The following is a 16,384-nucleotide window of genomic DNA, read 5'->3' as shown; positions in this document are numbered from 1 at the left end:
CATTTTTTCCTTATATGGCTTTAGTAAAACCTTGTTTACACTCAAGTTAAATATTTTCGAAGTTTAATGTAGATATATTTATTTCGCCGAAAATTACTTAAGGGAGAAAAAACTGTTTATAGCTATAATTGTTTGAATTCCAATCAGGAGTGCACTCTTAAATACTCCAACTTTCCCTTATCAGCTGCCTTAGCACAAATCAATACACATCTCTGAGTGACCATTGATGTTTCAGTAAGATCAGAAACTTGATACCTTGTTGTGCTATTCCTTTGATGTGTGGCACCATAGATAAGAGAAGATATAATTTTTGAGGCACACATTTTATTGATGAGGTCTAAATTTGTTTGTGTGATTATCAAATATTTTTGTTTTAAAATGGATTTATTGATTTTTTAATTGGAAATATAATTGCAAGGTGCGTCTGAAAATAGTTCATGTTTGTTAAAAAATAAGGCTCTCAGGGGGTCGGTAGTTTTTTATGTCTTCAGTTGCTTATTGTGAAACATTGTGAAAACTTTTAGTCACATTGTTAGTTAAACCTACATGACACTTGCTTTGTACAAATGTTATTATCATATCTTCATTTTGTTTACTCTATTAGTTTGAATAATATCATTTTCAAATATGGTGACAATCTTATGAGCATAAAATTTATTGCTCATGGTGAACTTTTGTGATGACAATTTTTCAATTGTCTGTCTTCCCTTGTGTGTCATGAATATTTGCCGTGTCAGCACTGTAGAAGCCACATTCATTGTCGGATCTTCATAAAACTTTGTCAATTTTGTACCAATGATTTCTATGGCGAGTCAAAAAAAATAAACAGGCCTAATATCAAGGGGGCCATTTGTTGTCCATTCTTCAAGAAACTTGTTTAAAACATTTGTTTTTATAATACCTTGCTTTTTTGGCCTTCACATAAAAGGTCATTTCCTTTTATCTCAGATGAGCGACTTTGGGTCTTTCAGCCCTCTTGTTTTTATCTTGCATTACTCATAATCTGACAGACTAGCCTCCTTTAAGTTGGTGGATGGGGGAGTTATATAGGACTTACTATGTCTAGTCATTCTGTCTGTGTTAAAATTAACCTGGGTAGAAATGTAACACTTTAAGATGTTTGTTTAGCTTTACACAAAAGCTCACCCATGAGTGTGTTGTGTGAAAGTACCTCATGGCTTCCACCAAAGTCAATGAGTCAAGGTCCAACTGTTGGGATTGTCGTCACTTTAATATTATACTGTATAAAGGATTTTAACATATATTAACTTATTTCACATGATTGATGATGAGTGTTTTGACAGTATTGTTTTTCTTGTTTCTTTTTAAATATATGTGCATGATTGTTAATAATTTTGTTGGATTAATCTACGTAATTTTCTATGTAAATATGTTAGTTCTATTTCATTTTTATTTTCATAAGAACTTTATCTGTTTATAATATGAATGGTATTTCTAATATTTTAAATTGGGTCACATTTAAAATACCAAGACTGGCTTAAACCCAGATATAAAAGACAGAGCATGATAGGTTTATGCTCTTCTCTGATTGCATGTAATATTCCAATCTTATTTGGAGGAATATATTATAATAATTGGGTACACACTTACACCATTGTGATAACTGACGGCCGAAGCTTAAGAAATACTAGCAGATTTATTTTTTATTTTTCAAATAAGTGCATATATTATTAGCACAGATTATTGGTGCAATGTCATAAATGTCTAGTCAGCTTTGCTTTAATATAGATGTTTTATTTGTTTAATATGTATGTGATGTGTTCTATACACTTGATGATGTTCAAGTGATAAAGATAATCAAATAATTAGTTTTGAATCAATAAATTGCTTTGATTTGTTTAGATTACCAAAAACATATTTGATTGCTCTTGAAATAATGGTGTTTTTAAACAGAAACTCAATGCTGGTTTAACAAATGAGGAACATAAAAGTATATTTCTATTGTTAAAGTATAATAGCTTATACTTTCCAAATTGTTGCATGATGACCGAATCAATCGATAAAAATCGATTGTATTGATTCCAAACAGATTGTTCAGAACAAGTGGTTAAATTAACTTTTTCAATGTTATATACAATGACATAGTGTCGCCATTAATACTTATTTATTCCAAAAAGGAAGTCTTTAATAAGGCGTTAACAGGAGAGAGAGTATATAGATATTTTATTGTAAAAGGTTAAGCCTAATGACTGTCTATTGTTTCATTTCGGATAGATAGTTTGGAACAAGGCCCTTATAATCTATATTTTGCATGGTTTCTATTACTTTTGGTTTTGTTTTGTATATAATTATGTAGTGTTTGCCTAAATACTTTCTTTTGTTCCAAAAGGACGTATTTTTAGTAAGGCGTTTACAGTAGTACAAATATATGACTTTTTTATAATGTAAGCCTAAAGGCCGTCTATTTTTTTGGTTTTGGGTAGATAGTTTAAAACAATCGGTTAATAAACTATATTTTGAATGGTTTATATTAATATCTGTGTTGTATATAATTTTATAGTTTTTGCCTTAATACTTTTTTGTTTTAAATAGGAAGTCTTTAATAAGGCGCTAACAGTAGCATATAAATATGGTATTGTTATAAGAAACAAAAAAAATATCTGTAAATGTTATCATTTAATGTGACTTATTTTATAAAAAAAAGCCTTGTGAGAAATAATTTAAATTATAAATATTCATTAACTTGCAAAATATCAGTTCTTCACGCATCTTGCAAAACATATTATATCTGAGTCTAGTTACTTTTCAATTAAATCTCGGATTATCATTTATTACAAAAACATAATGCATCACTTTACAGACAACAAAAAAGACCATTTGGAGTTGGTATTTACAGTATCATAGAATTATTGTCCCCTACCGGTTTCACTCGAGGGTTCTCAATGACTTGTTCTTCGTACTTTTTCATGAAACTTAAAACATGGATATATGGCAATATGGACATTTCATTTTGTTCCTACGTCAAACATTATATATATATATATATATATATATATATATATATATATATATATATATATATATATATATATATATATTATATATATATATATATATATATATATAATATATATATATATATATATATATATATATATATATATATATATATATAATCTGACATTGGTGGAGCTGGTAGGGGACATATATTGCCGCCAAAGTCTTGTTTTTTATTTATTAAATTAAAAAAATTGTCTTTGCAGTTGATAGTGTAGTTGAATGAGAGAAACTGTATATTATACTATCAAAGCGAGAGTGTTGTTAACGAATTTTATCTTTGGACAACACTTGTTTTATGTTTATTGTTATATCTCAATGCATGTGCAATTTTTGCTCAACATTGTGAGTATTAATATTTGTGTTATTTCTATTAACTTATAATTGTTTTGAGTACTGTTTGTTCTGATATACATTTATGAACATTACAACCAGGTGTGTGTATAATAGTTTTCATAAATCTAGTATTTAACATTAAATCAAGTGTGACATTAATATAAAAAACAAGACCGACATCAAATACGGATAAGAAAGACTTTGCATGCCACACCATCTAGTGACATGTGATGCATCCTTCTGTTGTGTGACCTTGGTAGTCATTGAAAAACATTGTTGGCAACAGGGATAATTTGTATTCATCCGGATCGAATGATCGGGGGTATGTTTGTTTTTGGCCTGTCTGTTTTTGTATGTGTGTGTCTGTCCCAAAACTTAAAACCATGGTCATATCTTTGTAGTATTGAAGCTAGCAACTTGATATTTGTCATTTTGAGTGGTTAAAGATCGAAGTCACTCTTCAAGGTCAGAGGTCAGATATATGGCTTCAAACGGGCGCAGTAGGGGGCATTGTGTTTCACAAACACAGCTCTTGTTTACTATTTGAATGAATTCTAAAAATAATTTCTGCTCAAAAATAATGTTTGGTACTTAACAAATAAGTGCATTACTCAGATAGATAATTATTGAAAAGCCGAACAAATCTCCGTTTTACGTTTATGTAAATCTTTGATGTTGTGTAATACATATACGCTGTTTTGTTATTTATATATATATATATATGTGTGATGATGTGAACGTGAAATGTATAATGATGACTATTAATTGGTATCTAAGTTAAATTAAGTTCAATTAAAAGTTGTATACAATTGTCAAGCATATGAAATTAGTTTTTTGTGTCTCCTTCCCGTATATATTTTAATTATTTTCATCAAATGGTTTTGATGTTGTTTTTAAATACATCAACATCAAGAATTGTATTATAAACCCAAACACACGAAAAGCAATAACAAGCATTTATAAAAAAAAACTCTTTTAACAGCATGAACACCAATAAGACCACAATCAACTATAATATTACACTATCACCATGATCGCATTTATCGTTACAACTTCTGCTGATATTTTAGCTGCAACTACTACATTATTTCACGTGAATAACAATCAATAATACATTAAAAAAGCACAAATGTTGCTACAAAACTTAACTTTTTTGTATTGACTTCGTTTCATTCACATGCGCGTGTTCAAAGACTTTCCACACCTGTAGTCGCATAGTGTAAGTACAAATATTGTGTCCATGTTCTCCTAAATAATAAACTTACTAGACTGCAAATGTTTGGACAAATGTAGTAATACAGTGTCAATTCCTATGTACTTAAGTTTAAATTGAAGATATTTAAATTTTTACAAAGATGACATATAATTTTGATTTAGTCTCTATCTGTTTGTGGCGTGGATGGTGTGTGTGGGGGACTGGTGTACACTGGGAAAAACACGTGCCCAGTATGTAATGACCGTACTTTAAACTTGCTAAATAGGTTTAAAAGCTGTGTAAATAGGCTTAAGAAGTTGTATGTTTGCACGTTTGTACTACACTTGCTAAATGGGCTGAACAGGCTTTAAAATAGGCTAAATTGACTATTTATGATGTATTTTTCAACAGGTTGATAAATAAGCATTTAAATAGGCTAAATAGGATGTATGTTTGAACCTATGTACTAAACATGATAAATAGACTGAAAGACTGTTTAATAGGCTAAATAATTTGTACGTTTCAACATATGTACTACGCGTGGTAAATAGGCTGAAATGGATATACAAAAGGCCAGATGCGATGTATGTTTGAATCTATTTACTGAACTTACTAAAAATGCTCAATAACGATTAATATATAGGCTACTCATGCTGTATGAGAAATCCTTTGTACTAAACTTGCTAAAGTCTGAAAAGCTTGAAAAGGTCATTAAATATACTTAATATGATGCCTGCATTAACCATTGTACTTAACTATAAGTCTAAACGGCTAAAAAGGGCTAATAAATAGCCTAAATGGGATGCATGTATGAAACTATGTACTTAACTTAATAAATAGTATAATAAGCTTGAGAAGGCTGTTAAATAAGCTAGATAGGCTCAATAATACTTAACTTGATTAAGAAGCTAAATAGGCTGTTCAATAGGCAAAATATGCTAAATATGATAAATGTGTTTATATATGTTCAAAACATGCTAAATAAGCTAAATACGCTATTAAATTGGACGTATGTGTCTACGTATGTATGAAACTTGCTAAATACGCCAAATATCCTGTTAAATGGGCTAAATTGGATGTGTGCGTCTACGTATGTACTAAGCTTGCTAAATTGTCTGTTAAATAAGCTACATATTCTAATTAGGATGTATGAGTCTACATTCATGTATGTTCTAAACTTGCTAAATAGGCTAAATAGGATTTATGTGTCTAATTATGTACTAACTTTGCTAAATATGATAAATAGGCTTAAAAGGATGCATGTGTCTACGTATGTACTTTCTTTGCTGAAAAGGCTAAACAGGCTGTGAAACAGGCTAAAAAAGATAAATGTGTATTCGTATGAATAAACCTGTTTAATAGGCACAATAACTTGTTAAATGGGCTAAATTGGATGTATGCGTCTACATATGTACTTAGCTTTCTAAAATGGCTGTTAAATAGCTGAATATGCTAAGTAGGATGTATGAGTTAATTATGATTTATGTGTCTACATATTTTCTAAATAGGCTGTAAAATAGGCTAACTAGGATGTTTATGTCTACCAATGTACTAAACTTGCTAAATAGGCTAAAAAAGCTGTTAAATAGGCTAAATAGAATGTATGTTTTAACCTTTGTACTAAATTTTCTAAATGGGCTGAAAAGGCTGTTAAATAGTCTAAATGGGCTTAAATATGATGTTAAATAGTATAAATAGGCTAAAAAGGATGTATATCTACGTATGTACTTAACTTGCTAAACAGACTGTTAAATAGGCTAAAAAGGATGTATTTTTAACCTTTGTACTCAACTTTCTAAATAGGATGAAAAGGCTGGTAAATAGCCTAATAGGATGAATGTGTCGACTTATATACTTTACTTGCTAAAAATGTTGTTAAAAGTCTAAATAGGCTTTACACAATGTATGTGTCTACGTTTCTACTAATCTTGCTAAAAAGGCTTTTAAATAGGATGTATGTGTCTAGGTATTTACTAAAATTGCTAAATAGGCTGTTAAATAGGCTACATAGGATGTATGTGTCTACGTATGTACTTACCTTGCTAAATAGTCTGTTAAATAGGATGTATGTGTCTACGTATTTACTAAAATTGCTAAAAAATGCAAAATAAAATGCATTTTTTAACCTTTGTACTAAATTTCTAGATAGGCTAAATAGGCTGAACAGGCTGTTAAATAGGCTAAAAAGGATGTATCTTTTAACCTTTGTACTAAGCTTTCTAAATAGGCTAAAAACGCTGTTAAATAGATTAAAAAGGCTAAAAAGGATGTTGAATAGGCTAGCTAATTGGCTAAAAAGGATATTTATGTGTACGTGTGTATTTAACTTGCTAAATAGGCTAAATAAGCTGTAAAATAATAAATAAGATGTAGTTTTAACCTGTGTACTAAACTTTCTTACAAGGCTGAAAGGCAGTTAACTAGGCTTAATAGGATGTATTTTTTTTAATCTTTGTTCTTAACTTTCTAAATAGGCTGAAAAGGCTATTAACTAGACTAAATAGGCTAAATAGGATGCTTAATAGGCTAAACATGATGTATATGTCTACGTATGTACTAAACTTGTAAAAAGGCTAAATAGGCTAGGCTAAATAGAATGTATTTTTGAAACCTTTGTACTAAACTTTCTAAACAGGATGAAAAGGCTGTTAAATAAGCTAAATAGGCTAACTAGGATGTATGTTGGAACCTTTGTACTAAATAGGCTAAATATGCTGAAAAGGCTGTTTAATAGGCTTAATAGGATGTATGTTTCAACCTTTGTACTAAACAGGCTAAATAGGCTTATAGACTGAAACGGCGGTTAAATAGGCTAAATAGGATGTATGTTTCAACCTTTGTACTAAATAGGCTGAAAAGGCTGTTCAATAGGCTAAATAGGATATTATGTTCAACATATGTACTAAATAGGCTGAAAAGGCTTTTAAAAATGCTAAATAGGATGTAAGTTTCAACCTATGAGCTAAATAGGGTAAAAAGGATTTATATTTCTTCTTGTGAACTAAACTTGCCAAAAAGGCTAAATAGGCTGTTTAATAGGCTAAATAGGATGTAAGTTTTAACCTTCGTTCTAAACTTTCTAAATTGGCTAATTAGGCTGAAAAAGCTGTTAAATAAGCAAAATAGGCTAAATATGATGTATGTTTGAACCTATGTACTAAGGCTAAATAGGCTGAAAAGGCTGTTAAAAAGGCTAAATAGGATGTATATTACGACCTATGTACTGCATAGGCTAAATAGGCTTATATGTTGAAAATTCTATAAAACAGGCTCAATAGGATGTATGTTTCAACCTTTGTAGTCTAAACAGGCTGAAAAGGCTGTTAAATAGGCTAAATAGGATGTTGTTTGTTTCAACCTATGTACTAAATAGGCTAAAAAGGCTGAACAGACTGTAAAATAGGATTCATAAGACGTATTTTCAACCTTTGTACTTAACATGCTAAATTGGCTGAAAATGCTGTTAACTAGGCTAAATAGACTAAACAGAATGTATGTTTCAACCTATGTACTTAAGAAGCTAAATAGGCTGAAAAGGCTGTTAAATAGGCTAAAAATAGGGTGTATATTTCAACCTATGTACTAAATAGGCTGAAAAGGCTGTTAAATAGGATTAATAGGGTGTCTGTTTCAACCTATGTACTATACAGGCTAAATAGGTTGAAAATGCTGTTAAATAGGCTAAATCGACTAATTAGAATGTATGTTTCAACCCATTTTCTAAAAATGCTAAATAGGCTGAAAAAGCTGTTACTAGGCTAACTAGAATGTATATTTCAACCTATGTAATAAATAGGCTAAATAGGCTGACAAGGCTGTTAAATAGGCTAAATAGGGTGTATATTTCAACTTATGTACTAAATAGGCTGAATATGCTGAAAAGGCAGTTAAATATGCTAAATAGGCTAAACTATTTACTAAATAGGCTGAAAAGACTGTTAAATAGGCTCAATAGAATGTATTTTTCAACCGATGTACTAAATTGGCTAAATAGGCTGAAAATGCTGTTAAAAAGACTTAATAGGCTAGATAGAATGTATGTTACAACCTATGTTCTCAAAGAAAAGGCTGTTAAATATGCTAAAGGGCCTAAATAGGCTGAACATGCTGATAAATTGGCTAAAATGAGCTAAATAGGATGAATGTTTCAACCTGTGTACTAAATAGGCTAAATATGCCGAAAATGCTGTTAAATATGCTAAATCGGATGTATTTTTCAACCAATGTACTAAATAAGCTAAATAGGCTGAACAAAGTTTTAAATAGGCTAAATAGGATGTATGTTTCAACTAATGTACTAAATAGGCTAAATAGGCTGAAAATGCTGTTAAATAGGTTAAATAGGCTAAATAGGATGTATGTTTCAACCTATTTACTAAATAGGCTAAATAGGCTAAAAAGGCAAAGAGGCTGCTAAATTGGCTAGTTTCAACCTATGTACTAAATAGGCTTAATATGCTGACAATGCTCTTAAATAGTCTAAATATGATGTATTTTTCAACTTATGTACTAAATAAGCTAAATAGGCTGAACAGGCTAAATAGGATGTATGTTTCAATCTATGTAGTAAATATGCTAAATAGGCTGAAAAGGATGTGAAATAGGCTCAAAAGTCATGTGCTTAATAGGCAGAAAAGGCTGTTATATAGGCTAAATAGGCTTAATACAATGCCTTTGTACTTAACTTTATAAATTGGCTGTTAAATTGACTTAATAGGCTAAATAGGATGTATGTTTCAAATAATGTACTAAATAGGCTAAATAGGCTGAAAATGTTGTAAAATAGGCTTAATAGGATGTATGTTTCAACCTATTTACTAAATAGGCTAAATAGGCTTAAATAGGCTAAAAAGGCTGAAGAGGCTGTTAAATTGGCTAAATAGGCTAAATAGGATGTTTCTTTCAACCTATGAACAAAATAGGCTAAACAGGCTAAATAGGCTTTCTTCACACACGTTATTTCCTTTACCATTATTGTTACCGGTTAAACCTGGTACATTCGTGGCTAGCGCAGTTGAAATATTCACTTTATTGATTTCAACGAGTTTTAAAATTCACTAATTCGTTATTGTGTCTTCATATACTATATAAACATTAAACATTATCTGGATAACTTGATTACCAGTTATTAAACGAATTCAGGTAAGTCATAAACAAATAATCATCTTAAAAGAGACTTAACATGTGTCGTAAATTTTATTGCGATATAAAGTGTTGCTAACAAATGGACAGCGACATGTTTACTGCGTACGTGCCAATGAATCGAATTATTACGCGTTAAAACGGTATTCCATGTAAACGTGATTCATGACCATGATAATACTTTAATGGAGGCTTCTCTCTCGAGCCGCACGGGATGCGCAATTGACAACTGGCCATTCGCCTCCAGTTGGTGGAATTGTAGGAGAGGGCGTTTTTTCGGTATCGGCACGCTCTGCGCGTAAGCTTCCAGGCTAGAGCCCGGGGATCAATACATACTAAGGCGCACAAATACCGACGCTATGCCCGTCGCAGGAGTAAAATAGCCACATAGTTTGACACAACCTACATTTCTCATGAATACTGCAAGTGTTCTTGACCAATAGCTTAATTTAAAGAGATATGTACGTTGTTGCTTCCATATTGTGTAAAAATAATTGTGTTTTAGAATTATTTCAACTTTGTTTAATGTTATTTAACCATTAATCATAACCGAGTTAAATACTACTTTTAACGTTCACAGTTTTCAACTAAACATGATGGAACTCTCTTGAAAATTTTATACAGCATTAAACACGGTGCTGGCGGTTGTGTTGATATGGTAATATATGTCATTTGAGTTTGTTGGCGTCCAACCGGTACGATCTGAATATTGGTTTAATATGTCTTCGCGGTATAAAAGGAACATACTTGCATATTTCGAACGATTTCAAGTATAATACAAGAAAACTCGTGATTCCGGAAAGTACTGGGGATTGGCAGTCGCTATCCAGAGATGTTATGGACACATGGACGTTTCCAGAGTGTATTAGTGCAACCGACGCAAAGCTAATTTTGATAAAGGCATCGATAATGGGTTATTTTTACATTCTATCAATATAATGGAAACAACTGAAGTATTGGACAATTAAGGCATGTAACCTGGTTCTTATTAGAAGTGTGTATATTCATTAGCGTAGGTCTGAATAAATGATTTGATTTAACCACAATGGAATTGCTCTGATCGCATCTATTACCATTAATTCCGTCATATATATAAATCAAGAGGGTAATTGGACATGAAATGTTCTGAGAATCGTTTGTGATGATTTGAAAACATTGTTGAACTCGACCGCAATATGATTATAACAAATGTTCTGAACAAGTATCATGACGCTTGGATAAAACATGTGAATCACAGATTTATGATTCGCTACAGCCATATGATTAAACAAATATAAACACAAGTACACTAACATAGCGCAAACGTTATTTGTCAATATTCACTTTCGCTGTACACTGTAATATAACTATAAAACAAACAAAATTGTCATAGCAAACGCTTACCAAATGCGTTTTAAGTTTATACTGCAAACGGAACTTCGTTCTGTGTGCAATTCAAATCTTTTGAAAGAGCATTGCACCACTTGGCTTCAATAAATGTTATTGATCTTCCGCCATTTTTGTTTGAGTTTTTTGGATATTGAAGTTAATGGAATCAATTGATCTTAGTCTGTATCGACCTTCACCAGTTGTGATCGGCTCTCAAATGTGAATTAGAGCGGTTTATATTTAGTTCTAAAAATAACGAGTATTTTGAATATTACACGCGCATATAAATGGGAAACCATTGAAATGACAATGCAAAGTCTGTTGCAAAAGTCTAGATGAGAAAGAATTAGGTCGTGCCCAAGGACCTCTGCAGATTGTTTTTATATAAATGCCTACAAATGAGATGTTTCAATATTTGTGCACTAGCGACATGACATTTGCTTTTGAAGTGCTTATCAAAACATCAAGTGTTGCATGTTTGCACAACAATGTCTAAAGGATGGTTTACACATCCATCACAGCCACCAATATGTTTGCAAGGGATATTTTTGCCAATTGGTGTTTTGAACCGTAAATAATAACATCGGTCTGAATTGTTAATTTTCAATTTGAACCAAATCATCCAGTCATTGACGTCTTGCAATAACCGACATGTTGTTATAATAATTCCTCATTTTGAGAATCTCCAGGTTGAAATTTGTAGGTACGTTTGTGATCGTCAGCGTAACCATAGAGACCTACAGCATATTTTGGACAACCTTATTCAGCACAGTGATGTAAATAGTAAATATCTCTCAACCGGCCCAGGGGCCCTGGGGAACACCCTTCCTAATGAGTTCAGATTTTGAAGAATAGTTATTCATATCAACTCGCATTGATTTTTAAGTCAGATAGGATTCTATCCAGTTAAGAGGAATTCCTTTAATTAAAAAAATCATTTCGTAGGATTTAAATTGCAATTGGTATGTCAAGAATGTCGAAAGCGGCTCTAAGATCAACCATACACTGTGGTATTTGCGAAAAGTACTTAAACACGATGAAAGTAAGTTGTTCCATTCAGTGTGATCTTGGATGTGTCTTAATGCAACCTTTTCAAGAATTTTGATGACAATTATAGATTTTTGACCGGTCGAAAGTTTGGTAGTTCTAGGGACAATCCCGATTTCTTTAGCAAAGGACTTATTACCGCACCTTTCCATTCGTTTGGACCAACACCTGCCATCAGGTATCGATTTATAAATTATTTGATAACTAAGATAAAAAAAATAGACATAAAGATATACTATCGGCATGTTGTCCAATGAACAGGTTGTTGACTTTGGTCTTTTCAACAGGTTTTCAACTTCACTTTGCGATATATCACTTAATTTATTTAATGAAACACTATCATGTGTTTTCTTTAAATTTTAAGAATATGTATCATAGTTAATGTCATTAAGTTGATGTCTCAATTTTGATTTTTCCCGAAAAGTACTTCCGGAAATCATTTGGTTATTGCATATCATCACAATGATGCGGAAGCGGGTTGTCCTTCTAACGGCCAAGCAATTGCAAAGTTTCACCGTAAAGTTTTTAACCCTCTGCATCATGTATTTTGTGTGATAGCAATAACTGTTTGTTATTAAAACAGCTCGACAATTGTTATTTCTAACACGTTTGAAAGTGAACTTTGTTACTCCAATTTTATCAGTTAATGTATATATTTCAATTGATTGTCGATAACTTTTGACATCTTCAAATACGTATTGAGCCAAAGAACGTTAGGTCTGTAAATGATAGTTTTTTCTTTAATAGCGTCATTATTTCCTACTTTTGCAAGTTAAAGTCAAACAAATGGTCGTTTACATTGGCTGACTGTTCTATGAGCGAACTTATTTAAAAAAGATCCGTTTTTAAGGATTATTTAGTCAATGCTTTTCAGTTTCTGCTTTTAACAGACTGTACTGTCAACTGTGGTTTACATTGCTCTATGAAGCAAGAAACCAAGCAATGGTCAGACAAATTTTAACTACATACAGGTTTGGTGATATTGAACAAGTCCAAATGAGTCAAGGTACTCTACAAAATGTTTAGGGTAATATTCAGATACAAAATGAACATATAGGATAAAATCGCCGCTAACCATAACTACTGGTTCAGACCTTTGTGAGGAAACGTCGAGAAACTTTGGAACTTGGTTAAAAAACATAGCCTCCTTAACTGAATGCAATTCCGAATTTATTACTCTATCGATGGCGACAATTAAGAAGATAAAGTTAATGATATAACATATCAACTCTGCACACTGGAAGATTGAAATACGAAGATTGTCTTAGTACAGCAGGACAATACCCCCGCCTTTTCTATCAGGTCTGAGAACGTCAGAAAGCCAAACACAGTCCTGTGATAATTCACCCCGCACAACGTCACCATCATAAGCCCGCAGCAAATTTTCCGTGACGACGCATAGGGCAATATTTTCCTCCAACTCATGCTGCAAGAGTTCTGCTGATTTTCCTCTCACTGATCTCGTATTAATGGTTGCCATTTTCAGACATTTTCCGTTGCTTGTTTATGTTGCATGATGGGTCAAACTACATTTATTTTATTTTACTCAAATCCACACTGTTCTTTTTTTGCACCCTCTCGCGAACAGATTTTTGACCTCTTCATTTTAACAAATCCACTCGTTTCAGCCTGCTGAGAAACCAATCATCCAATCTGATTCCTTTTTGTTCGGTTTGAAACTTCAAAATTGCTCAATTATGTACTTCATACCAGTCAACTGATTATCCATGTTCCTGACTGAACATTAGTTCACACAATGCGTTGGGTTTTTTTTATTTCCTGCAGCAGAATTCTCTTTTTTTCACTAGTTTATTGTTTTGACACAAATTCTTAGACAATGCAATTATAATTCCAACAAATATAACCAGCAGCATAATTAGTGTTTGTTTAGATTTTTGTCAATTTTTTTCCCTTTCTATGTCACTATATTCAGCATAACATATCACCTCCACTTACAAACCATATATTCCATCTTATTAATAATTGTTTAACGCTTGAAACAAATTTAATCTAATTATTTATGCGCATAGCTAACATAAACTTAAACTGGACGCCTAGAAACTGTTAACCAACAACCATTTCAACTCGGCCGATTGTGGTTTTAGATTTTTGTTAATCTTAAGGTAAAAGTTTCGACTGTGGTGACCTACGTTTGCAAAGGACCGGAAAGATATTTAGAACTTTCAATGATAATAAACATGATTGTTATCTTCGTATATTGTGTATCACATTTCTTATTTCAGGATATGGACTATATTGTAACAATCGTTCTGGTTATTCATAAGGCCATAGTGGTTTCAGGTAAGTTACGTGTAGTGTAGTATGTGTTGGGTTAATGTAGTGATTTGTTGCTTGTAGATAAACTTTTTATTAACAGACACATTATTTACTGATATATATTTTGAATGTTAGATAAAACACACATTTACCATTGAGTATTTATACCCTAATTTAATTGAATTATTATTATAGTTTATTGTTTTCGATGTGACTTGCGATTCTTCTATGTCCATGTTTATTCACATGTTTTTGTGATAACGTCTGGACTGATTGTTAGATTAGGTTAGCAATCAAACAGTTTAAAGTCCCAAATATCCAATTTATATCGACCATTCCAATGCGGTGATTGCAGAATATTTTGCGATTAATTTTTGTTGTGTTAACTTATTGTTTTCAATGGTGAACGTTTCTTTACAAGTGATTATGGCTAGGCTAAGTACGAGGTCTGGTTAGCCCTAAATCGCTTTAAATCTGCAATGATTTTCGAGACGATGATCTAGTTTAATCAGTTTATGTTCTAATTTGTGAGTGTTCTTTTCAATTACCCTTTATTATTCAGTAAATTCGCCTTAAATACACTTTCTATGAATCCTTAAATTCGTCGTCCGAAGTCGGAAATCGTATTGCCTTGTAAATTAAGTCAAATAAAGTGTCAGTCGCTGCAATTTGTTGTTAACTCGTCTAAATTGTGAAGGTCGTCGATGGTTAGCTTTTATAATGTCGCGCGCCGCGGCCATTTTGTGTAAGTAACCTCTTGGTGACTTGTACTTACCCACCTAGGGAAGCAGGGTATGTTTTAACTGGGTTTTAACCGATCGGTATAACTAACCAAATTTTATACAAACGCTTACCGACCAGTAACCAACATGTTACCGACTTTTAACCGCCGGTATGTGGTTAACCGCCGGTTTAACTGTTTATACAATCGGGTGCTGGAGTTAAATTGATTGATACATGCTGTCAAAGGTTGTCCAAGTTCACAATAACTAAGGAGTTCGAATACATAGCGGAAAACAGTATCGAGATACTTTCGAAATCGAATTAAAATAGTTGGCTAAACCGATAAAACAAGGAAGTTGGATGTGTGAATTACATTATATCATAATGATCTTTATAATCTAGCGCGTTTCGCCGTCCTTGCCACAATTAAACTTCTCCTTTTTTATACATATAGCGGAATTTATATTATTTGCCAAAATGTAGTAACATCAATATTTTAATAACACCCTTCTTCAGTTGTACGGCAACATATAAATATATGAAATCATATTTAACAGATGCATATAATGAGACGTATGCTGTGAAAGCATTTCAAAATAATATGTGCATGTCACTTATTGACCATTGGACTACAGCATAAGCTATATAGTGTTTGTATATCATGTGATGTTCACCGAATGTGTTGGAATTGTTTAAAGATGGTATGAGAAGGCATAACTACTCTGCGGACATCTGCACATAAACATTCTTATATAGGTCATGTCGTTAAATAACTTGCCAAAGTACAGAGAAATTGATTGCCTGTTAATCTTAAACACATTCGGATTTATATTTATTAAGGATCACCTCAGCAAGTGATATTGTCGGTGATGGTGGCGTAATTGTGTAATAAAACACGTTGTCATCTTCTGTTTCTACCTGATTGAAATAACAGCACACACAAACCCTATCCTTCCAATAAAGCTTTTTCTTTTTTCGTTTGATCTAAAAAAAACATGACATTCAAACTTGTGTTCTTACAATCTACGAAGCATTTTGAAAATCTGTATTATTCTACGGATCACATTTGTCAGTTTTGTGTTGCCAATGGCAATACCAAAAATATTTCATTTACATACATGAAGTACATTTTAGGCTCGCTCTGGAAAAGGTTAAATTGCATGTGCGCAATATTTTTAAGTGTTTTTTATTGCACATGGATAGAATTATTCCCCACAATAAAAAATCACCAGTGACCGATAATTATCAAACACAGAGTAGTCATTTACAAATTACCAA

Source organism: Dreissena polymorpha, chromosome 7 (assembly GCF_020536995.1).
Source record: "Dreissena polymorpha isolate Duluth1 chromosome 7, UMN_Dpol_1.0, whole genome shotgun sequence".
Classification (NCBI taxonomy): Eukaryota; Metazoa; Mollusca; class Bivalvia; order Myida; family Dreissenidae; genus Dreissena; species Dreissena polymorpha.
Note: the sequence above shows the minus strand (reverse complement) of the source record.